This window comes from Rattus norvegicus, chromosome 7 (assembly GCF_036323735.1).
Source record: "Rattus norvegicus strain BN/NHsdMcwi chromosome 7, GRCr8, whole genome shotgun sequence".
NCBI classification, from domain to species: domain Eukaryota; kingdom Metazoa; phylum Chordata; class Mammalia; order Rodentia; family Muridae; genus Rattus; species Rattus norvegicus.
The window spans coordinates 103,211,137-103,235,285 of record NC_086025.1 but is presented as its reverse complement, the minus strand read 5'-3'; the positions used below and the strand labels follow the sequence as shown (position 1 = coordinate 103,235,285).

Here is a 24,149-nt window from a genome sequence, read left to right as displayed (position 1 = left end):
GCTAATTGATTTGATGAAAGACCATGATGGATGCATTTTAGTTTCATGAGAGCTTGTGCAGCTGATTTATATCATATAACAAAAATAAGTATTTAGTCTTCCTGGTTTCTCTTAATTGCTACTGAGGAGATGACATGAACCTGAGGAAATATAGGTTGTTGTTCATCAGCTTATGTAGCTCATGTTTAGGAGAAATGGCTTTTAATGAAATTCACAGTTCAAGTCAATGAGAAGCCTCTATGCTTCTACTTTATAAATACCTTTTATTGTCTGCTAGAGTACACAATCAGACGACTAAAAAGGGTAACCCACCTCCCTACCCAGACCTCCTGGTCCAGACAGGCAGTTCCTTCTGCTCCTAGAATGACACTCAAGGTTGTTCTACCTCATCTGCATTGGTATTTGAAAAGGAATGATGTTCTGTTGTGGAAACTGTTCTGGGCATTGCAGGACTTTTAAAAATACTTTTGTTCATTTAACAAAATGACATTAGGTATAACCCTTGGACCTATGAGCTCTCCTACCATGCATTCTGGGCCATATTTACAGCACCATATGTGCATTTTCTCCTACGGAGTGGACCTTAGATTCAATAAGCAAGCAATTGGTTATCCCATAACATTCAGGCCACTATTATACTCATGTGCATATCTTGCTATGTCAGTCATTATTTTGGCTCACATGATTCCCAGCTTGGTAAGACTGTTAAGTACCAGCATCTTCCAACAATTTGTTGACACCTTCTGGTACCATGAAAACTAGCAAATAGGAAGGAAGCTTCCTGATAAGTGCAAACCTAATTCCATGTTCTAGGACCAAAATTGTATGATATCTACAGCAGTAGGTTCTTACCATCAAGTTCTCATGGACAACAGATAGCAATGACAAAATGCTGTATTATTTTGGTAGTCTCTAAGATATCTTAAACAACTCAAATGGAGGCATTGCATATCTTGCGGCCCTTTATTTAGTAATCTTGGCTTCTAGGAAAAACATAATCTCCTATGTAGAACAACTTCAATTAAACTATATATTATATATCAATATATATATATTTATATAGATGATAGATAGATAGATAGATAGATAGATAGATAGATAGATAGATAGATAGGTAAAAATAGATGATACACATAGATACATCCATAGATGTCTCCATTTATTCAACATATGTGTGTATACCGACATACTATTAAATTGTTCTCTAAATTTGAATAACTCTACCCATACTTTAATGTAGTTATCCGACAATATCAGAGAAATTGTTTTATGCTGTGAATAGTGGTTAATGCAGAAATTAAGACAAGACAATGTACAGAAAATAAGTATCTGTCAAATGATCTGCCACAAGCAGGAAATCTATACACACACACACACACAGAGAGAGAGAGAGAGAGAGAGAGAGAGAGAGAGAGAGAGAGAGAGAGAGAGAGAGAGAGAGATCATCTTAGAAGAATTGTCAGAAAGATTGTAATACCCAGAGATGAGGGAAGAACAGAATGGAGCAATGAAATATCTTCTACACATGACAAAATCTTTGCATTCATTAACTCACAACAGCTTTGAGGCCATGTTGGTGATCAGTTAAAATTCAACATGAAGGGAATGAGTAGAGTTTCAGTACTGGGTGAGTATGATCATAATACATGGAATAAATGTATGAAATTCTCAAATAATCATCAAAACTATTATATTAAACAAATAAAAAGGCATCACTACATGTCAGTGTCAACTACCATCCTCCCTACAAGTTTTTATAACGAAAAGTGAACTCCATTTCCAGTGTTGCTTGGGAGAAAATGTTCCCCACTCAGTATGAAGCTGAAAATTACTGGTTTTCACGTAGGGAGCATGGGGTTATCTTCCTGACAGGATCCCTCACTCTAAAATAAAGTCACCTCTCTCAGAACTTTAGCTGCTGAATCTTGAATCCATGTTACAGATATTTTGACGGTAGTAATTCATTGGTGTGTTTAGTGAATTCCCCCACACAAGTGGGAGCAATGATGCTCATGATTACATAATAATTACTTCAATGTGGACTCTGTAGTTATTGGGACTGATGCTAGCATAGGTCCTTTGGCAGGAAATAAACTTCAGTCAGACATATACAAATGCCTCTAATATATTGTATAAATCAAGTAGAAGTTTGAATCTGGTCCTCCACAGGCCCAACAATCTCTCATTTCATGGCATTAAAGGGCTTCTTTTTTTGCCCCATCTTTATTAAATTGGGTATTTCTTATTTACATTTCAAATGTTATTCCCTTTCCTGGTTTCCATGCCAAGATCCCCCTAACCCCTCCCCCTCCCATTCTATATGGGTGTTCCCCCCAATCCTCCCCCCATTACCGCCCTCCCCACAAGAATCCCGTTCACTGGCGGTCTAGCCTTGGCAGGACCAAGGGCTTCCAAAGGTCTTCTTTTTAATCTAATCAACTTAGTTGTGGTATCAGTGTGGAAGAACAAGTTTGTGCATATATATATATATATATATATATATATGTGTGTGTGTGTGTGTGTGTGTAGATACATGCATGCATATATTGGTTGTGGCAGAAATGAGATATGAGGCATGCATCTGTGTATTTGTTTAACAAATGAAGAAGTGAGGCTGGCTACATGGAGTGTTTGCAAGGGAAGTGGAATACAAACGCACAAGAACCATGTGTTAGAGAAGGAAGTTTGAGCACCCATCTGTTGTAGCATGTAAATGTTTATGCATTGTAGTTTTGAATGCAAGCAAGGCCTAAGAGCAGATAATGTAAGGAGCATGGGCGTGTTCACATATAGTACAAAAGAACATACTTGTAGGATAATCTATATAAAGCTCATTGCTGTTTTGATTGCATGTGTTTGTACAGAAACCCCATCTTGTGTGTGCATTGGGAATGTATACCATAAGTCTGGCAGCCAGGTAAGAATATGTACTAAACGAGTGGCATTTTCCTGGTTGATTGGTTGGTTGGTTTATGCAAATCACATGTGTTCTGCATTAACTGTGTGCAATTGGGTGTGATCATGCATACTTATGTAGCTTGTGTGTATACTTATCAACTCCTTATTTTGAACCCTTAAAAAGTACCAATTGGCTTTGATTTTCTTCTGTTGAAGGAAAACTAAATCTTTCTCTGATGCCACTTTATGCCAACTCCGGAGCTGTCTTCCAGATCATCTCCAAAGCAATTCTGGGTTGGCCCAAAGCCATTATTAGAGTTGTACAGTCCTCCATAAAGAGCCTCAGTTAGCTACCAAGCAAACAGAGCTAAAAGCTAATGGGAACCTTTCCTTATATTTTTGCCCTGTAAGAACCTTGCAAATGGCATGGTCAATTAATGAGAAGAAATAGAAGCAATATGGGTTTGTTTTTGTCGTTTTGGTTTTGTTGTTGTTGTTGTTTTGTTTTGTTTTTTGGGCTTTTCGTTGTTTGGTTTTAGGGAGGCTTTTTTTGTTCTTGTTTGTTTTTCATTTTTTAATAGCAAACAGTTCTTTGTTGCTACTTTCCTTATTATTGATGATATGAACTAAGCCGTTAGTAACAAAGCAACTATCGAGATTATCTTGTAAGCAGCAGAAAGTACAGAATTTACCTCCTAACTACGTTCTCCACAGTCCTTACTGAAGCATTTGCTGTGCTTAATGAGCACAGTGCCAGAGCTATGCTCTGCAACGTGCCTTCTTGAAGATCACTGGATTCACAGCCTTTTTGCCAAATGTTCACACGCAGTAAAAACAGAGGCATCTTTTCTGTTTTTCCTTTTCAGATTTTTTCCCATTCATTCCAAAACAGACTGACACCTTCCCTTCGAGCTACAGGTCAGTAATCTGACTGTGTCATCCTGTAACCAGGCTAATATTCTGACCTAAGTCTAAGATGGCAGCTTGTTCCTCACTGGAACTATTTTCATGCCTCTGTTTTTACCATTTCTTCCTCTTCCTAACAACCTTGAACAGCCATCAGCTTCATTAGATGGGATCTTGTGAATCTCTTCCCCCACTAATGACGTTATTGGCTGAGTCTTGTTCAGGCCCAAATCTGGCAACCACAGTGACTATGAGTTCATGAATATCATCACCATGTTGTGCTCCTAAGCAACTTTTTATGGCTCCCATCCTCATCTCTGACCAAATGTTTATATTATCTGTCTTGTGCTGGCTCTGTTGTATTTTATTATAATTTCATGCTTCTAGTTGAATACAACTATAAAAATATACAACTACGGACTATAACTACCGTAACTTTCATTAAGGATATATTTTTGTTTCAACTTTTTCTCCTCATGTCATTATTGTTCAATATAAAAGAAGAGCTATGAGGATGATTCTTCAAATGAGGAATGATGTCATGGCAATAAGCAAAAGGACAAAAAACTGATTCTTAAATTAAACTGACATTGACATCCTATATACTTTGAGTCCTTTAAGAAGCAGTGTGGCTAGTGTGAAAGGACCAGTTCTATTCCAGCCCCTTGAAGGGATTCGTAGGCACAGATTGTTATGCTTAGTATGACTAGAATACTCTGCTGTCAAACCACATATTGTAGAGTCTCCCCTCATACTCTGATTTCTTGTGTCAGGGGCAGAGATAGGACATTCCATCCCTAAAATACCTCAGGCAATACTGGTGCTGGTAATGGTGCTAACACATGTGAAGAACAATTGCTTTGTTGATGTTTAATCTCTCTAAGCCCCTGAAAATATGAATACCATTTCAAAGCAATATATAAACTTAAAAACACCTTACAATATAAGTATAACCCAAGGTTATACAGCATGAATTTGAAGAAGCTATAAAATCTCTCTGGCAGCACCCCTCTTCTCTTACCAAATGAAGGAGACAGGGTACATTTTTTCCTTAAAATTTGTCACTTAATATTTTGTTCCCCTCCAATTATACTATACTAATATTACTCTCTAATATAAGTGTAGCTGTTGGTATGTGGGATCAATCCAGATGGATATTATAAGTACAGGTATGGAGCAGATATAGCTATAGACATGGGTAAGAATTTTACATATGCAGGGTAGTAGATTCTAGGGAAAGACACGCACAGGGATTGAGGTGTAAGTAATTGCATGTGAAATTACAGAGGGGACTAGCAATAAAGCAAAGTTGTGTCTGGGAGAATATTTGAAGAGGATCATATCACAAGAGAGAAAGTACAGCATCATTAACACATTTTAAAAATTAGTCAAATTATATTTACCTAGGTGGTTATTTCTGTCAAATTTTGCCACAAGTAATTATCACTTTCACTCTGCAGTGTTTGCATTTTTTCAAACATAGTTGTACTTGAGATTAAGCTAACACTATTTTTCAATTATAAATTCTAGAATATGATATAGACTAAGCTAATATATTACAGAATTGAGAATAATAAGGTGATTTCCTTTCTTTTAAACGAAAAATTAAAAAGAATGTGTGCCTCAGTGGTTAAAGTGCTTAGATGACTCTTGGTGATTAAGTTCAACACACTGTGAAAATCTACAAATGAAACTTGTTGTGAAGAAAGCAACCTTGTTTTATTTGCAAACTGCTATCAAGTTCCTGATATAAAATATTGTGTTTATATCTTACTTTGGGAATTTACCTGGAACTCATTCTCCATATTTTGGAAATATCTACAAAAGTTTTGCATACTTATAACATTCATGCCAACAATTATGCATTATCAAATATGTTGATAAAAGCACACTCTGAACTTGAAAATACAAAAAAAAAAAACAGTGTCTGAAACCTTGTCTGTGAGAATGTAAATTAGATCTAAATAAACTGCTTTTCAATGGCACATTCAGAGAATTAACTAGAGATCGTCTGTTTGGTGGAAAACACTGGAAGCATAGAAGACATGAAGTTCATCCCTATATAATGCAACGGAAGAATCGCTGTGATAAAGGGAGAGGGCAGACATCGGAAGAGGAATACAGTGCTCTAAAGACTTCTAGCAGGAGGAAAAACATAACATTTACCATCTCATCACTGGTCCAGATGCTGGAACTGGAGACTAGAAAGACTTATTTTGTTCACAGTTTAGAGGGTACACACACTCTCTCATACTGAGATAGACATGACAGTCAGGAAACTTCATGGAAACAAACAAACAAACTCAAAGAGAAGCTTCTTATTTTCTAATAGATCAAGAAACACAAAAGAGACTTGGAACAGTTCCAGGTCACCACCTCAAGGCCTAACCATAGAGGTCTATGTCTTCCAGCTACCTCCAGGGTCCCAGAGCTTTTATATCCTCCCCAAAATGACACTAGCAGCTGAGTGCCAAGTGTTCAGATACAGAACACTTTGAATTCTTTGGGGAATTCAAAACATAGTGGAAAGTGTGTTGAAATACATGTATCTACAGTATACGTACAGCTAGATTAGACCTATCTCTCTTCTATATTCCACCTATTCCTGAACCCACAACACCTAAACCTTCCTTACAATCAATACCTACAATGACACATAATCCACTCACCTCTAATTCCACACTATGTCTCAACAGCTCCCTCTATCTCACCACATGTAACTACATCTTCCTCAGCACCTGCGCATTTCTTTCACTAGAATTTATTACACAATATGTGTTCAACTGTTACCCAGGCCTACAACTGTATCTGCTCAATATCTATATCTATAATATCGATCTGTATTGATCTCCTATATGTGCTATCTGTTTTACTTACATTAGAAAGTGTGTCTATCTGTCCACCTATTCAAATCTATATATCTGTACTACACAGCAATGTCACTTTTTCATCTGCACTTGAAATTTTTATACTTGCCTTCTTAAATGGTTAAGTAATTACTAACAGTGCTAATACCAATAAAACAAGAATTTGGGTAATAGAGCATCAAAGTGAGGCATATTTGAAGCACCGGGTGTCTTAACTTTTCACTGCCAAACATGTGCATACACATACTTTCCAGTCACTCATAAAATCCCATGCAAAATCCAGACTTACTTTAAAATGCAATCTTCTCAGACACTTTCTTTGATTTCTCTGTCCTCCAGGTCAAGCCTGGGGTAAGTTTGCTCTCAGCTTTCTTCATGTCTACTTGAATTCCTATACATTTTGTCAGATTTTTATCTGCCAAATTTCAGCCTGAGAACTGTTTTACTCATTTTTCTTTGATATTTCATCAATTCACAAGATCACTAGGGTCAATAGAGTCAACATGAAGACACCGTACTATGGAGTGGTAGAGAATAGTTACTAATAACTTCATAAAACCATAGCACATGTTAGAACTTGAGTCAATCTGAGTCCTAAACCTGTGTTATTTGAAATCTGCCATTGTGTTTGCGATTGCAGTGACTTTAGATATATATGAAACACACATCTCATCAAGATCCTAGAAATTGATGATTAGAGAACCACAAGGGAAACCTTTGATTGTACTTTGTGTGGTTCCAATAAAATGTCAGTCCACAATTCTATTATTTCACAGGCTTTCTTTTTTTTTTTATTAACTTGAGTATTTCTTATTTACATTTTGAATGGTATTCCCTTTCCCGGTTTCTGGGCAAACATCCCCCTAATCCCTCCCCCTCCCCTTCTTTATGGGTGTTCCCCTCTCCACCCTCCCCCCATTGCCGCCCTGCCCCCAACAATCACGTTCACTGGGGGTTCAGTCTTAGCAGGACCCAGGGCTTCCCCTTCCACTGGTGCTCTTACTAGGATATTCATTGCTACCTGAGGTCAGAGTCCAGGGTCAGTCCATGTATAGTCTTTAGGTAGTGGCTTAGTCCCTGGAAGCTCTAGTTGCTTGGCATTGTTGTTCATAAGGGGTCTTGAGCCCCTTCAAGCTCTTCCAGTTCTTTCTCTGATTCCTTCAACGGGGGTCCTATTCTCAGTTCAGATTTCACAGGCTTTCTATTGGTTCTTCCAGTAGGTACTTTCCCCACATCAGCTCTTTCTTCCTCATCTCAATTCTGGGAAACACTAACATGTCTACCTTTGTATTTTCTATCAATGTGGAACGATCCTTTAAACCTTGGCATGGATAAATCACCAACACATTCTTCATTATGAGTAGTGCCACTCTAGATATAGCTCTGACTATTGAAAGTTAGTGTGCTTACAGTTTTTACCAAGATGGTTTCTTACATTCTATCCTCTTCAATTCAGAAGATTCTTACGCATGTGCATCTTTATGCCATCATCCCTAGGAACTCCACCCATTCCTTCCAAGCTGCCTCTTCCCAGCTATGTTGGATTTGAATGCAACTTATCATCTCAGCTTTTATTCAAGAGAAATGAAAAGTAAACAATTCAATGACCACACATAGAAACCTATAAAGAAAATGAAAATGACTCCCTAGCTGAAAAATAAGTCACATTTCACTGACTGTTTATTATCATGTCCTGAAATTCATGCTTAAATGGTTAGCAGAATTAATTCCAAGGATTAGAGCTTGGAAGATGACTCAGTAAAATATGGGTACAGCATAAGCAACAAGATCTGAGTTCAGATCTCTCCTACCCACATAAGAAACTGGGTGTCACAGAATATGCATTTAATCCCAGCACTGGAGAAACAGAGACAAGAAAGTCACAGGACATAACTAGTCAAGACAGCGATATCTATCTAGGTCCAGATCTAAGGAGGAGAAGAATTGAGGGAAAAAAAATGATATCAGAGTCGGGATTTCATATAGATAAGTGCCCACATATATGTGGCATACATGAATAGACATACACATCACTTTGTGTCCTGGCTTCTACCAATAATAAGAGTTGTGTTGGTGCCTCCCAGTCGACTGGACACTGAGCTGCTTCTTTTTTTATTTTCATGGCTTTAGTCTACTTTAAACTTAAGAATTATTTCATGAGATAATCATATTCCTTATTTCTCTGAAAGAAATCACAGCTCAAATGCTGAATTTGAGTGCCATATACTATTCAACGAAAGAGTTGACATTCAAATCCAAATAAGTTTAGCTCCATAAATCTGTTTGCTGTTTATCTTATAGTGGCACAGAATGGAAACTGAAGCTTGATTAAATAAAGGACAATGAATACAGATTTTAACAGGTAGGGGAATGTGCTAATAAAACATTCATTTCTACAAGTTTGCCTATATCCTGACAGGTAATTATTTTCTGAGTTAATATCTTTCCCCTGTTTAGGTTTTTAGAAGAATGTATGAACAACTCTAGAGAGTTTCTTGGAATTGAATACATTAATATATTTAATTAGCAATAAGCACCACTGTGTCAGGTAATATATGACACAGGGACATCTCACTATCTGGGCCACCAAAGTCCAGCATCATCAACAGTTTGGCCCAGGTTGTACTTTTTGAATATGCAAAAACATTTCATATTAGGTATTTCTGGATGCCACACTGACTCCCAGGAAGCTCCTGTCTCATCTAAGTCTGCCTTTCTTCATCTGTGAGCCTATCAGTGTGCAACCTGGACTCAGTCCTGTACAGGACTTTCTTACCTACCCTACAACCTTTAGACTAGAGTTCAGGTACTTTAGACTGACTGTAAAACACTTGCTTTTGTCTTTGCTCGGCCTGTTTCTACCTCTGTCCCCTTATTCTTCTGAAGAGAAACAACATGGACCTGATAGTTAGGGAATGGGCAATATCCTTCCTTCTGGTTTCTCTCTCAGCCCAGGGATCCTCTCCATGAGAGCCCCTGCAGAAAGAGACAGGAGCTTTGCTATCAGGTAATGTCTGACAAAAGGATCCACCCTTGTCTAGATCAGAGTTAGGGCTCCGACCTCATCTGAATAAGCCAGCATGAATAAAGCTGAGATACCTTACAGTTATACAACCAAGAGCAGTTTCCCGCTGACCCAAACAAAATCTAGCCATTCTCAGTGGTGGTGTGGCAAGAACCACAAAGTACCGTAGACATTGAGAAGTAAACAGTTTGTGACTCATCAGAGTAATAATCTACTGGTATAAATGAGAAAACATTTAGGATTCCAAGGAGACTATCAAGCTGCTGAGCCATAAGGGAGGTTTATAGGATATTTGATATCTTTGTGACATCAGTTAGGTGCTAAAAGCTGCTCCAGAGGAAAATAACTGCACAACCATGACCTACTCTGGCCCTCTTTATAAAAATGTTCACAAGATTCCTAATTCATTCAAATTCCTGAAGAACATGGGATGCTATCAAGAAAGTTAGAGACCTGATAGTTAGGGAATGGGTAATGCCTTTCCTCCTGTTTTCTCTCTCTAATAAGCCCAAGGACCCTCTACATGACAAGCCCTACAAAATGAGACAGGAGCTTTCCTATCAGGTAATATCTGACAAAAGGACTCATTGTTGTCTAGATAAGAGTTAGGGCCAACACTGCCTAACATGGAAACACCAAAGGTAACCTGTGTTAAAGGACAGAAGAGAGACACAGTTATAACCATTAAAGAACTGAAATCACCTATCCTTACTTATCAAAATGAATTTCTGAGCAATGACTGTACTTTACACTTCAGTATCCTGTGTTGGTGGTCATGTGGAACTATAAATCTTTCTACAAAATTTCTCTCCTTAGACTAACGCAGGATTCATTTCCAATGTTACTGATAACACCCTATTTTCTGAGAGCAATTTTCAGGTTGGGTAATGGCCCAATGTCATTATTCCTTTGTAACCCAACCCCTAACAGAAATGGCTTAAAGAAGGCAGGGTTTATGCTGGCTCCCAGTTCAGCAAAAACAACAGTTTATCATCATGGGAAGACATGGTGACTTGCAAAGCTCAGTCGGTGGCCGTGGGACCTGGTGGCACAGGTTTCTCAAATCATGGCCGATCAGAAAATAGAGTTTGGAATGGGAGTAGAGCTGGTTTTATCACTCATCTCAGTTCTATTTCACAAGGATTCTAAAAGTAATCCCAAACAGCACCAGAAGCTGCAGATGAAACATTCAAGCACGTGAGCCTGTTTGAAACACTTCACATTTCAAACACAACAGGAAACACAATATATTATATCGCATAATAAATGTATTCATTTTATCATATCCCTTCATCTCAGATATGGTGTTTGTCTAAGAATATTTATGTACAGATTAGAGAAGTATCCACTTGGCAACTTTTATATAACAAAATTTTCAAAGTTAAAAATCAATAACAGCAGCAAAAACAGGAAGATGACCAACAGTCTGAAGCCACATAATCCAGGCAGACAGAGTGTGATGGTTTGTGGAGTGGCACTATGTGGAGGTGTGGCCTTGTTGGAGTAGGTGTGCCATTGTGGGTATTGGCTTTACTACCCTAGTCCTAGCTGCCTGCAAATGAGTATTCTGCTAGCAGCCTTCAGATGAAGATATAAAACTCCAAGTTCCTCCTGTACCATGTCACCCTTGATGCTTTCATGATCCCAGCATGATGATAATGGATTGAACCTCTGAACCTGTAAGCCAGCCCCAATTAAATGTTGTCTTATAAGAGTTGCATTGGTCATGGTGTCTGTTCAGAGCAGTAAAACCCTAACTAAAACACAAAGCAAGCCTGAAATGAGCCTCTGTTCTGAATCATGGGGTCTGGCAGGCAAGGTAAACCTGAAACGTCCCCTACCGGGGACCATATGGCGAAGGTGGGACATAGCCCTCCTGACAGACACCAGAGGCCCTGGGTGCCACTAAGATGAGCAAGAAAGTGGTGGAGAGATAGAAGAGAATAACAAGCAGAAAGATGTGTACAATGAAGAGTAGTGGAACTTAAGATTGGAGGGTAGTGAGGAATAACCTGTTGTGAATTGTCAGCAATGCCACCTAAAGCCATGGCAAGGTCATAGCCCATACTGCCATGGAGAGTCATGTCTGTATTCATGGCCTTGCAGTAGCTGGAGTCTGTTACTACCACCAGACAGATATCCACAGTCTGGGCTGCCACCAGGGATCATGCAGATCTGTCCCCACACCTCACCTGGGCATAATGGGAAAGCTGGCCAAATGGTCATGAGAGTGGGAAAACAATAGCCAGTTGCAGTACTCAAAAGAGTGAGCCAAGCTCCTCTCTTGGGCAGCACAATAGAACTAAGCCTCCTTGTGTAGATGAGGGTGAATAAGCTTGATTGGCATGAGAGTGGGAGACCTTGTTCAGCTCTTTGCCAGCTACAGCATTGGATGAGCTAACTGGGGCAGTACTGGAGAGCTGATGGTGCCAGAATGGTTACTGGAGAGCTGGTGCACTAACCAGTTCAGCGACCACCGAGGCCCAGTTCTAGGGCTTTCAATTGTCCCACCCCAACACCTATGAATGTGGGAGCCCATAAAGGGCTGGTTCTGCACACCCAAAGCTTCAGGATCTCTATGGCACAAGGCAACAGGATATCTGAGAGGAGTCCAGGAGAGGGTCCAGTACTGATCATGTGGCAGAAGCCAGAGCCTTGAACCAGACTAATGACTCAATGCAATGAATATTTGCAAGAAGTGTGGACACAAAGGTGTCATGTCTGTGACACACTACAGCTTCCATAAAGAGGTTTATTCTTTCTTTTGTAGGGGGAGGTTGCCAAGGTAGAGAGTGAGTACAAAGAATGGGAAATAAGTGGGATTGGGATGCATGATGTGAAATTCACAAAACTGAATCATATTCTTCATTGAGTAACTATTTAACAGTCAAATTCATGGAGTGGTAAAAGTTCACACATTAATTAAAATATGTATGTTTCATAGACAAGATAATAACTCTTTATAATTCATTTACTTTAATACACTCAAAGACAGACAAATTAATTGTGTCCTAGTATACAAACCTCAAATCCACAGGGACCCAAGAAGATATGTAGAACATGGAACTGTCCGAAATCCATTGCAGTGGATTGACAACTCGTGGTCTTATGATCACGGAAAGATATGATAATGGCATTAACTCAGAAATTTCTTTAACATTAACTAGTTCACATAGTTCACAGTGTTTTCTTTAATTTGTTCAGTGAAGCCTGTTTTTTGGTGGTTTTTTTAATATTTTCACAGAGGATGGGTTTACATAATTTTTTGTGGCTCCTGTTGCCAACAAACTATTTACAATGCTCTGTTAAGTGCTGTTTGGTTTGATTACTTCTTAGTTTTTCCATAACCACCACCCACCATTGCCATAGTCCTGAAGGTTGTTGTTTTTTTTAAATCAAATGGGTATGTGTTTTCTTCGAATCCAAGACACCAGATTCAGCCCATGGTGGCTCACTAAATAATATTAGAAAGGAAGTTGAAGAATGAACTTGAAATGGCATGTGTGCCTCTGCGTGTGCATCTGTGTGTGTGTGTGTGTGTGTGTGTGTGTGTGTGTGTGTGTGTGTGTGTGTTGGGGGGAGGGGTTCTCCATAAACTAAGGATAAGGCTGTCTATAGAAATAGCTAGAAGAGAGATGAGTAAAGACATATAATCCAGTCACAGGCCTAAGATGTTCCTTTTTCTAAACAGATTGTTATTTAAAATAACTAATGCAATGACAGCCTAGCCCTCCTGAGATGTGATTCAACACAGAAGCATCTGTAGCACCTGCTGAGCCCACCTGCTGAGCTACCCCAGCACTTCTCAATTATGAGCCACTGAACAATAGAGCAGGGATATTAAAGGAAGGCAGGGTGGGAGGCTGTGATAAGTGATCTAATAAATTCAGGAACACTCTGAGAAGTCCTGCTGTATCAAAAGGTAACATTATTTAAATTAGAATTCCATCTCATCTCTAAGTACACACAGTCTGCAGTGTATAGGAATCTATTACCTCCTTCCTTAAATGACTGCATACTTAGAAAAGCGTTGCTTTGAATGCTGGCTATCTATCATTTCTTTTTAGAAGTGTTCTGTTCTTTCTTCTCTGCAGAAAGCTTTGCTTTTTATCTCATCTGGGTGTTCAAAAATTGAAAACTACGCCTAAGTCTTGTCTTTCTCTAGATGTCTATATTGCTGGCCTTGAAAGACCCTTGACATCTTTCTTAATCAGAAGAGGGTGTCAATGGTGTTTCTACAAACTATGTGTAGGATTGTGTCTACCTGCAAAAGCTGCCACACCTCTTTTTTCTCTCTCTCTCTCTTTCTTTCTCCCTTTCTTTCTTTCTCCCTTTCTTTCTTCCTTTCTTTCTTTCTTTCTTTCTCTCTTTCCTTCTTTCTTTCTCCCTTTCTTTCTTTCTCTCTTTCTTTCTTTCTGTATTTTTCTTTCTTCCTTCTTCCTTCCTTCCTTTCTTTCTATTGTACTTTCTTTTTTCCCTTCCTTCCTTACTTATTTTATTTGATGTCATACACAACTAATAAACTGAAAACAGCTACTTTGTTTGCAGTGACTATGTAGAAGATAATAACTATTTGGGACTATAAACACACCATCATTGTATGCAAATCAAAGTCGCATTTTAATAATTAATCCCCAAACTTCCTATGGTTGTTAATTGGGAGTGGAGTAGACAGATTGAGGGTGAAGATAACACTTCACTGTTGTTAATATGCCTTTTATATCATCTAAAATCTTTTTTTTCCTTAAGGCTCAAACTTCAGCTTTGGCCCTTTAAATATAGATCTTTAAATATGACTTCTTCCCTGGAAAAACACAGAACAAGATTAAACACACTAAGTTAGTTTATCAAACAGAATTAAATACATCTGGTATTAGCTGTGGACTCTGTCATCTAATATTTATCTCATGCTGGACTCATCTCACCTCTCAAACACAAACTTTGATTAATAAAAGATAGCCTCGTGATCTCGCTGAAGGGATATGGTGGTACTGAGCACGTTCAGCTCTGGTAACTGCCTAGATCGCAGCATGTAGGGTCTAGCCCTTTTATCCCCTGAACTAATCCCAAAGAAATATGGGTGGATTGCAAGTAATAGTGGATTGAGAAATGGGTAATTTTTTTTCCTCTCAATGTTGACAATGTTCTTTGCTTTTTTTTTATTATTATTAACTTGAGTATTTCTTATATACATTTCGAGTGTTATTCCCTTTCCCAGTTTCCGGGCAAACATCCCCCTCCCCCCTCCCCTTTCTTATCGGTGTTCCCCTCCCCACCCTCCCCCCATTGTCCCCCTCCCCCCAACAGTCTAGTTCACTGGGGGTTCAGTCTTAGCAGGACCCAGGGCTTCCCCTTCCACTGGTGCTCTTACTAGGATATTCATTGCTACCTATGAGGTCAGAGTCCAGGGTCAGTCCATGTATAGTCTTTAGGTAGTGGCTTAGTCCCTGGAAGCTCTGGATGAAGCAAAGAAGTGCAGACCGACAGGAGCCGGATGTAGATCGCTCCTGAGAGACACAGTCAGAATACAGCAAATACAGAGAAATGGGTAATTATCAACACAGATACTAGTCATTCAGGATTATACATATCATATGACCAGGCCCACATGAAAGGCACCAAGGATCAAGTAGAAAGACATCTGCTTGAGATAAAAAGGCATTGGTTTTGGCACTGAGGTTTTAGCATGTAGAAGTCAACTTTGATTTCAATTAGCTCATTTCTTAACCCTTTGGAAATCCCACAGCCACCTTGATTATTCTCTTCTCACCATCACCATTACTTTTAACACACATGCACACACACACACACACACACACACACACACACACACATCCCTGTTTTCATCTGGTTCTTCCAAATCAAAGTACATGTGTATCTTTCATTCACAAAGTGAAAATATGAGACTCAAAGAGTCTTCCCAAAGTCACAGAGAAACAGAAAAGAGTTTGATGCTGTCTCTGCTCTAAGATCTGTCATCTCAATTACTAAGGGCTATGCCATTTTCAAATCTGCAGTAACCCTGCTTGTCCTTGAACTCCACTTTAAAAGACATCTTCCCTGAGGAATTCAGAGCGAGCCGTTCATTCCTTAACATTGTTTCTAGTTTCCTCTGCAATTTCTGCTTTTATCCTTAAAAGGGCTACTACAAAGACTCTTCCAATTGCTAAGTAAATTGGCTTCTTAACTTGCTATTAATTACTCACAAGGACTCTGGCCTATTACAGAGAATCAACACAAGGCGGGGTTTCTGTTAATTTATTTCATTCCTTCATCCTGAATTCCAGCTGATGGGCCCTCTTGGCATTACAAATCCAGAGCAAGTAATTAACAACTACACTTTCAACCCAATTCTCTTTCTTTTCTTCTTTTCTAACTACTTCTGCCTTGTTTGATCTGGTTCATTCTCTTAATGAGCTTGTGTGCATGCCAAAGTTGTATTTTTGGGTCTGAGTAGATTTAGAAGGTTTGGAAGTTTGGGAAACTGAAGCAGACAGCATACATAGTGAATGAATAAAAGGGTCACAACTCACACTGCATAACAGAACATCAACCAAGGAAAAGCAATGTCCATTACCACGCCAACAACACTGCCTCCCTTTACTGAGCAAATCCCAGGCTTTAGGAGCACCACAATCTTTATCCCGACTCCTTTTTACAAACCCAAGATAACAGCACAAGTACCACCCTCATTTCACAGATGGGACAATGATGCTCAGAGAAGGAAAAGGCACTTTTCGAAAGGGTTATTGCTATGACTAACCCCTGTCACCTGCCCTAGGTGGCTGGCTGTATGACTAGAGAAATTCAAAAGTCTTGCTTTCAGCTCTGACATTAGATGACCTAAATTAAAGCTCTGAGGAACAGTCAAGGAACGGGAGAAGGATAGAATATCTATGCCTTTATGAAATAGGAACACCAATGATCCTACAGATTTGGTCCCTAAGTTGGATAGATGATAGTTTGTAGAGATCCTGGTGAAATGTAAGATTCTCCAGTTCATACAGTGTGACATTGCCAGCAAGAAGTGTGAATCACACTCAGTGGCCCCGAGAGACAGAGATAGCATAATATATACTTCTCCATGCCCATGAATTCAGATATCCTATACCTTGTATAGACTATCTCATCATTACTATAGATGTCAGGGGCTAGAATGCAGAAACCTAATCAAAATGCAGTAAGTATAATATAGGAAACTGCCTAGCTTCAAACCAACTGGAGGGAAGTTTTCAGACCCCATAAAAAACTGGATAAACTCAAGAACTGCCAAGGACCATCTGCACCTTGGTCTGGGTTCTGAGAGAAGGGGTTGGTCTGGGTGTGGCAAAAACAAGAGACTCCAAGTCAAGCTGGCAGCCTATGTTCAGCTATGATGGCTTTCAAGATTGCTCTCTCTCTTTCTGTGTTCTGCTTTAGACAGCTTTTTTTTTTTTTGGTAATTTAAAAACTCTCTAGTTGAGATAGCTAGCTTTCTACTGGAGATGGCTCTTCTCGCTAGTAAAAATTCTAAAAGCTCTCTGGATAACGCATGGGTTTTCTGACCAAAGTCAGAAAAGCTGCTATAAAAACCTCTTGGATCTTCTGACCAAGTCAGAAGTCCTATTAAAAAAAATTCTAAAAGCAATTCTAGGGTTTTCCAATCAAAATCAGAAAGTTTGAAAAAGTTCTAAAAGAGCTGTGTTCACTCTTCAGACAACCTCTGGATAGCTGCTAGAAAACACTGTGAAAGAGTTGGGTTAGCTCTCTAAGTGATTCTTGGGATTTCTCAATGTCAGAAATCCTGTTAGAAAAATTCCAAAAGAGCTATACAAAATTCCAAGACAAATTCTTCATAAATTTTCTGACTAAAATCCAAGGTCCTGTTAGAAAAAAAAATTTTGAAGAGCTGTGTTCACTCTCCAGAGATCTCCAGATAGCTTAGCTCTAGCTAGAGACAAATTCTAAAAAAAGAACTGCTATCACTTTTTGATATCTCATCTCATGCAGACCAAAAGCCCAGTTTTAACTTACATTTCAATTCAGTAATTTATTCCATGTTCCCTCTTTACCATCCCATGAAGCATTCTATTACCTTAGCCCCTTGACTCTTAGGAAATGTACAGCAAGTACAATTTTTTTCTTTTTTTCAAATAATTATTTTATTTATCTGCATACCAAATATTGCCCCACACAGTTCCCCCTCACAGAGTTCTTCTCCCAAACCCCAGTTCCCTTCACCTGTGAGATCTGCCTGCCTTTATAAATTTAGCTGGGTGGGACCTTGTCCTGAGATTACCTTTTCAACCACACCTGGACCTAAATTCTTTTTGTCCCAGGCTGAACCTGATCTCAGATCTCAGGAATCTTCCTACATTTGTAAGCATAAACAACAAAAAGCTTAGCTGAATGGAATCTTGCCCTGAGAGCACCTAAATCTCTTTATCTCCTTGCTTAGTATCTTCCTTAGAAACTGGCTTATAGTGTAGCTGCCTTTTTTCCTTTAGAACTGTGAAGCCCCTTGTACAATTCATATTGCATCCTGCTATTTTTGCATAGTTGAGAAATTATATTTTTAACTCATGCTTTTGTTAGCCCTGGGGGAAGACAGCAACTAGGGAGGATAGGCTTCAGACCTCCTCCCCCAGCCCAGGGTAACCTTGAAAGTGGAAGGGAAACCCACCCAATTCTTGGTGAATACTGGGGCCCCATCACTTTTAGAGTTATTTTCCACAGCCTTAAGGGCTATCCTGAAGGTCCTAGTTTTTACCATTTTACTGAGATATTAGCTACATCTTTGCCTCCCAGATCCATGCAGTCTTTGATTATCATGAGTCATTAACATTTCAGGGAGGACACTCCTGGAGGAATGTGAAAATATGCACAGTATTATTCAAACAAACCTTATTCCTATAGCAGTCATTGATACCACATGGTTCCCAGGGGCAGGAATCATGTCATTCTGTCCCTACCAAGACCATGCTGGAATTGGCAAAGTATCTAACCATCTGAGATTTCAAAAAATATATTTACATTTCCTCAGGGCAATACCATTCAAAACCTACAGAAGGATGGTTGGCCAACTTTCAATGCCACTAGCTGACAGTACAGAACTTTAGGACATTAGCTAAGACTCTGACCAGAAATTTCTCTATCTAATTCTAAAAATGCTGCTGAATTCCTGGGATTCATCCTTGAGACATTATCTAATATTCCTGAGTCATGGATGTCAAACCTGTGTGCTTAAAGTGACATCCAAAAATAATTATGGAAACTGAACTGTGACAAAGTTAATATCTTAGTATGCTGTTTTGTATGTCCACACCTGATTCTTAATAACAATAAGAAGCTCATCCCTATTTTGATCAGAATTCATTTAAGGATGGGGTAGCTGTGAACTTGCATGTGGCTAATACCTTATTTATTTGTTAATATATCCAGCAAATATATACCAGGTTAAAATAAGGATGAAATAGTATGTATCGTTTCTGGTCTACTTCCCTCATTATGACTATCTGACTCAATAGTACTTAATATTTACTTATTATATACTTAATGTACAATGCTACTTGAGTCACTCATTATATTCCTTTCTGGCTCCTTTGAACTCTTGAGAATATTATTCATGTAATAAAACAGATTCACTAAAAACTATTTATATATTCATCTGTCCATATATTGAGTTACTGTGCTCAACAAATTTTATAAGTCTAGACAATTGGTGCCTGACATAAGCATTAAGTGTGAGTAAATGGATGGCCTACCAAGCACAAATTCAAATACATTAGATCACAGAATGGATTTTGTTCAAAGCAAGAAATAGGTTAATGGTGAGTTCATGAACAGATTCATCCATTCAGGAATAAGAAGCATAATATTCTTTTATGCATACAAATCAGGGCCAAACACAGGAAAGAAGCCATCATTTGGGAACAAAGCGAAATATTCAAGTAACTCAATACCAATCCACCTTTTAAAAAGGGCAAAAACTAGCTTTAAAAGTTCTCTAAAGAAGATATACAACTGACTAAGAGGTATATGAAAAATGTTTAATATCATCGAATAAAGTCTGGTTTAAACTTGTACATGCTAGCACAGTCTTTGAATTCCCACGTGTATCTGCCCTGTTGTGTCTGGAAAATTGTTTTTCCTTGAAGTCATTCATCACTTCTGGATCTATAATCTTTCTTCATAATTTTTTGGATAAATCTTTGGGGCTTAGTTTGATAAAGACATTCCATTTAGGGATGAGTGCTCCAAAGTCTGTCTTTTCTACACATTGTACAGTAGTGGGTTTGTTTGTTAATTAACATTTAGTACAAGCAGAAGCTTCTCTGATGAGCGCTGAATGATGCACTGACCTATAGATATAGGAATCATTTATAAGGAGTTCTACAATTTGCTGAATAATAGTAATAGGTTTTTACCTAGTACCCATGACCTATCTAGTCTCCGATTCTTGGTTACTTTATCAGTATCAGGTATGAGTTCCATCTCATGGAGTGAGCCTTAAATCCACTTTTTAAAAATGGTTGGTTACTCCAATAATGTTTGTACCATTAATATACCAGGATATCTTATAGGCTGGTTACTTTTATGTGTCACAGATTTTGTAGCTGGGTGATCCTGATGATTATTTTTTCCTCTCACAGTGTGCAAAGTACCTACCTATCACCATGACCACTATCTAGCCAGTAAGAACACTTCTAGTGGGGCATTAGCTCTCTTTCTCCATTTTTAAGGATATAAATTAGTTATGCTTCAGCAACAGGACCTTACCATCAGAATATGGATGGCGACCAGTATATTCAATGGTAAAGTATGATATTTAAGTGGGGATGGGCTATTGGACCACTTTGGCCAATGATTCAACAAGATATAACCCATTCCTAACACTGGAGTTTTTACTTAGCGGCATTGACTCCAGCATGGAGAAAAGAGAATTGCATAAGAAGTCTCACACCAAATCAAGAAAGTATCCACAATTGATTCTGACTGCAAAAGAAACAATCAGCTTCATCAACTGGATGTCACTAGGTGTATCAGCCAATCTCCAGAGCATATCCTGCACATAGGCATAGTTGTTCATTACACACTGGACTACAGGGGGTTTTGTGAGTGTATTCTGTTTTACTCTGTTTTAGTAATTTTTATTTTATTGTTTTATTGTTTTTTCCTGTTTGTTTTAACTTTTTTTTTGTTTGTTTTATGTGTTATGTTTTTTTTTTCTAGAGAAAGAGAGGAAACATGACATTGTGTGTGTAGAGGGGTAGAGAGAATCTCAGAGAGGTTGAGGGAAGGGAAGGAATATAGTTAAAATACATTTTTTTTCAAAAAGTTTAAAAATTAAAAATAAGGAAATCACCTGCCTCTAGAAGCATTGCAAGTGTGGCTACTATGTCACTTTCTCAACCATAGGTGGCAAAAGAGGAGAAGGCAATGTGAATGCTCAGTATTCTTATCTAAGAACATTTGAACAATTCCTAACATTCCATGAAAAAAGTGACACCAGGGGGCTTGGGCCCCAAGGATCAGGAGCAAGCTGGAGACTATAAGAGTATTCCTGGGTCTAAAACCACCAGTTGGAAGTGAGCCTGAGACTGATGGGGCTACTCCAGCTGGCTGGGCAAGGAACAAGCCTGGGATGACCACCAGACCAGTGTCATGGGGTCGGTACAGAGAGCTAGCCTGAGATGACCACCAGTTGGGCACCAAACAGGCCTAGATGTGGGCAGACCACACCTAAGATGACACCTGCCTTCACCATTATGTACAAGTGGGGCATAGCACTCCTGAAACCACTTCTGAGATGACCTCAGACAGAGACCCTGGGTACCACTAAAAGGATCAAGTAAGTGGTGGAGAAATGAAAGAGAAAGAGAAACAGAAGGATGTGGGCACAATGAGGAGAGGCAAAACAGGAAACTTAAGGGTAGTGAGGAGCACCTTGATGTGAGTGGCCAGTGATAGCACCTGGGACCAGCGTGGGGTCTGGGCCTATGCTGCCACTGGGGACCACATTTAGTCTGTGGCCCCACAGCAGTAGGGGTATGCTACCACCAAAGTTCTGGCACACATCCATGGTCTGAGCTGCTGCCTGCGGACTTGTAAATGTCTTTACCTAGGCATCTTCAGAAAGCTGGTCCTAGGGGAGTGGAAACAGGAGAGCAGACCAGAGCCTAACCAGCTGCAGTATGTGGAAGATGGGACTTGTGGGAGTCAGACTCCAAGAGCACAAGTGAAGAAGAGTTGGCCCTATCACTGTTCTCCTGTGATGGCGTGGAGGAGGGGAAGATACCTCCTCCCTCCTCCTTCCTCACCACTTGCAGGAGGCAGAAGACCTGGCCCTGGGGTTAAAAAGGAGGGGAGTTGTTCCTGCCTATCACCAGCTACAGTACTCAAGAGAGTAGACACTGAACCTCCCCTGGGCAGCAGGGTAGACCCATCAATGACTTGCTGTAGTACTTGAAGGAGCCAGTCCTACAGAGCCAAAACTACAGGATCTCTATGACAGAGGACAACAACACGATACCTGAGAGGAGTCCCAGTAAAGTTCCAGGATCAATTGAGTGACAAAGCCAGAGGCCTCATACCAAACCAATGAGTCATTGCAATGAACATCTGCAAGCAAAGGTGTGGACAGAAGGATATACTGTAGGACACACTGTGACACACCTCCACTTCTTCAATGAGAAATTTTTTCTCTGTTGGGAAAGAGGTTCCAAGGGTAGAGGGCAGATACAAGAGGAAGGAAAATGAGTGGAATTTAGGGATATGGTGTGAAATTCACAAAGCACCAATAAAAAGGTTTTTTTTTAATGAATAGGGCAAAAAGGTAATTATTTGGAAAAAATAAACTATTGAAAAGAAGAAAAGAAAATCATGATGAATATCATCAAAGTATACTAAACATGTCTATAAAATATAATGCAATTCTTCATTTTGCACATCATATAAATGTGAATAATAAAGTAGCTGGAATTTTAAGAGAACATACATTTAAAGAGTATTGATCTTTCCTCTGACATCTACTGGAATAACCTTGATCAAAAACATAAAAGAAGAGTATAAGTAAAGGCATTCAAAATATATACACACTGTTGATGGAAATGTAAACCAGTACATCATAGGAAATCTTTTAAAGTTAAAAGAGAAATATCATATAATCCAGAAAGTTCTGTATCTAGAGATGCATCTAAAAGAATCAAAATCTCAATCGCAAAGACATATCTGTACTTCTATATTCACCACAGCATTATTCACAATATCAAAATAAGAAAACACTAAGCTCCCATCAATGGATAAATGGTTTAACAAATTACAAAATATTTCACAAAAAGTGTAATATTATCCTGGCTTATGAAAAACATGATGTTATTACTAACAACATCATTAATGAATCTGAAAAACATTGAACTATGAAAACTGAGCCAGATAAATTCTGAAACTTCTAACTTCTATGTAAAATGACTCAAAATGTGAAAGTTAAATAAATCGAAGCACAGAGTAGAGCAGGGCTAAATATTGCCTTGGAAATGGGCAAAAATTAGGGGGAGATTTCTTTTAAAATATAAATTTGGGTAGGGTAAATAAGTCTAGCTATATAAAGTCCAGCAAAACTACTTTATTAATCACTTATTGTAAACTAAGACTTTTCTAAGAGTTTAGAGTCCCATGAAATATGAAAACAACTATAGATTATGTGTATATATATGAATTTGCATCATAAAAGTATCATTTCCTATGTATATATGTACAAGGAACTGTGTTATATGTTATTACTTATTTATTGTTATTCTTAACGCTTTGACCAAGTAAGTAGTGACAAGAGCAACATAAGGAAGAGTTCAATTGGGCTCACAATTTAAGGGTACAAGCCTCAATACATGACACAACAATGGGAGAGGTAAGTCCAACTGTGTGAGAGTGGGTATCATATTAGCCTCTTGTTAGATGAATGCTGGTGCTCATTATTTATTCAGTATGGGACCTCATCCCACACAGTCATCCTACATCAATAAAGTTTCACAAACTTCCTCAGGGATTAGTGCCTTAGGCTTAGTCTAAATGCCATCAAGTTAATGAGCCTCATCATCATAGCAACACATATTAAGCATATTCAATAAATTTTAAATGTATGAGGCATACATAACTGATCAATAAGGCCACACCAATGGTTAATGTTGATGCCGGAATATAAATACCTCTCCTCTATGATCTTACACAAGTGATATGCAAGAAATAATTGGTATACTACAAAAGTAATATATTGTCAGAAAAAAATAGACAGAGAAAGAGAGAGAGAATGAGGAGAAGGAATAATAAGAGTAGGAAGAGGAGGGAGAAGAAAGCAAGGGAAGAGGAAGAGGAGGAAAGACGATGTTCTGTATTGTTTTTATCTCTTGAATGGGTTATAACTAGCTGGCCTATGGGTAGTGCAGTTGATAAAGCCAGAGCCCCTTAGTGTGAGATTA

The 24,149-nt window shown here is 38.8% G+C and overlaps 2 non-coding genes across 2 annotated transcripts; one reads left to right on the top strand and one right to left on the bottom strand.

The window, feature by feature from the left end:
* Positions 1–17,454: 17,454 nt before the first annotated feature.
* Positions 17,455–17,514, bottom strand: LOC120093934 (U7 small nuclear RNA). Its single transcript, XR_005487646.1, has one exon. It is a non-coding gene; the product is annotated as a U7 small nuclear RNA (small nuclear RNA).
* Positions 17,515–21,039: 3,525 nt separating this feature from the next.
* LOC120094008 (small nucleolar RNA SNORA17) lies at positions 21,040–21,166 on the top strand. Its single transcript, XR_005487702.1, has one exon. It is a non-coding gene; the product is annotated as a small nucleolar RNA SNORA17 (small nucleolar RNA).
* The last annotated feature ends 2,983 nt before the right edge of the window (positions 21,167–24,149 follow it).